Genomic DNA, 2500 nt, shown 5'->3' with positions numbered 1-2500 from the left:
CACCGAGGTTAAACTTTACCGGCTCCACTCCGACTCGCCGCTCGCCCACAATTTGTTTGCAACGAAACATTTGTTTTTAATTTTGTTGGTTTGAAATTGTTTTGAAAAGGTTCTTTAAATCTAGTGGGTTTGCAACTCATAAGAGCGTCACTTTCAACGTCCCCGGCATTGGATTGAGTTTCTAAAAACAACCGTGCACACCGAGGTTAAACTTTACCGGCTCCACTCCGACTCGCCGCTCGCCCACTAGTCCGAAGGCAACAAAACATTTGTTTTTCATTTTGATGAAAATTTCTGTTTTTAAATCTTGTTGGTTTGAAATTGTTTTGAAAAGGTTCTTTAAATCTTGCGGGTTTGCAACTCATAAGAGCGTCACTTTCAACGTCCCCGGCATTGGATTGAGTTTCTAAAAACAACCGTGCACACCGAGGTTAAACTTTACCGGCTCCACTCCGACTCGCCGCTCGCCCACAAATCCGAAGGCAACAAAACATTTGTTTTTAATTTTGATGAAATTTTTTGAAAACATTGGCTTGGCAAGCCCCAATCCGCGACTATCCACCCACCGCCACCCCACACGGGTGGTTGTTGTTGCGAAATGAGGTTGTGGTCGACATGCCCGTGCATTTGAGAAGGAGTTCCTAGCACTCCATGCTCTCCCATGCCAAAAAAAAGCCTAGACAACCCCATTTCGCAACTTTCCACGCCTTTTTTTTCCTCCCTCACCCATGGCGGCGGCGTGGTGGCGGAGGCCGGATTCCGGCCACCACCGCCATGGGTGGCAGCCCCCCGACCCCGACACCAAACCCATAATACCGAGGCAACATATCGAGGCAACATGACATGGGTGTGGCGTGGGGGAAGGGGGCTGCAGCTAGGAAGGCATGGGCTGCCATGCATATGCAGGCAACACACACCCCCCTATATAGCATTTTATGCATTTAGCCCTTTGACAGGAAGAGACATCACCTATGCGCGAGGAGTCATAATGGGCTCTAAATAATTCAATACAAGGTATTTGGACGTGATTTTTTGCAGGGATACTAAGAAACATGCAATCTATGATGGGAAAAAGTTTCATAAATGTTTGAAGTCGGGAAGTATTTTTTATTATTTTTAGAAGTCGTAAAATTGAAAAAATCATTAAAACAAATCCGGGAGGAATTTTTTAGTTTTGTAAGTTGGAGAAGGTCCTAAAAATCATAGACTACTTATGGGGAGCTTATTGTGCGAGGAAATTTCAATAAAAACGGGGTTTGACAAGATTTGAAAAATTCTGTCGACATTTGAAAAAACCTGGAACCATGCTGCCGGCATGCTGCGCACATGCTGCGCGCATGCTGCGCGCAGACTGCGCGCATGCCATGGCAGGACAAGTTTCGCTAGCCTCACTGTCGACAGATGCGCAAGCTGCGCGCACGCTGCGCACAGGCTGCGTGCACGCTGCGCACAGGCTGCGCGCACGCTGCGCACAGGCTGCGCGCACGCTGCGCACAGGCTGCGCGCATGCTGCGCACAGACTGCGCGCACGCTGCGCGCATGCCATGGCAGGACAAGTTTCGCTAGCCTCACTGTCGACAGATGCGCAAGCTGCGCGCACGCTGCGCACAGGCTGCGCACAGCGCATGCCATGGCAGGACAAGTTCGCTAGCCTCACTGTCGACAGATGCGCAAGCTGCGCGCACAGGCTGCGCGCACGCCATGGCAGGACAAGTTTCGCTAGCCTCACTGTCGACAGAATCAGCACGCTGCGCGCAAGCTGCGCGCACGCTGCCGGCATGGTGTGCGCACGCTGCCGGCATGCTGTGCGCACGCTGCGCGCGCGCATGGCAGGACAAGTTTCGAAAATTTCTGTCGACAGTCTCAGCAGCGCGCACGCTGCCGACATGCTGTGCGCACGCTGCGCACAGGCTGCCGGCATGCTGCGCGCAGCCCATGGCAGGACAAGGTCCGAAAAATTCTGTCGACATTTTTACGCCGTGGTAGGCTTCCGCTTCGCGTCACTTTGTCGACATTCAAGCCTACCATTTGTATTGAATTTTTCAAACCTTGTCAAACCCCATTATTCAAATGTCGAAAAATTTTGTCGACATTTTTACGCCATGATAGGCTTCCGCTTCGCGTCACTTTGTCGGAATGCATCGCATGGCGAGGCAAGGCCACGGCATGCCAAGGCGAAGGCAACGCATGGCTTGAATGGCTTGGTCAAGGCCACATCATGGGCACGGCATGCCAAGGCAAGGCGAGGCAAGCCATCCTTAGCCTCGCCTACACTCACTTTCTCGGAATGCATTGGATGATGAGCAATTCCAAGGTAAGGCAACGCATGGCTTGAATGGCTTGGTGTAGGCCACAACTTGGGCATGGCATGCCAATGCAAGGCAAGGCAAGGCAAGCCATCCTTAGCCTCGCCTACACTCACTTTCTCGGAATGCATTGGATGATGAGCAATTCCAAGGTAAGGCAACGCATGGCTTGAATGGCTTGGTGTAGGCCACAA

Source organism: Prunus avium, unplaced genomic scaffold, assembly GCF_965620075.1.
Source record: "Prunus avium unplaced genomic scaffold, drPruAviu1.hap1.1 HAP1_SCAFFOLD_53, whole genome shotgun sequence".
Classification (NCBI taxonomy): Eukaryota; Viridiplantae; Streptophyta; class Magnoliopsida; order Rosales; family Rosaceae; genus Prunus; species Prunus avium.
This window is presented reverse-complemented; position numbering follows the sequence as displayed.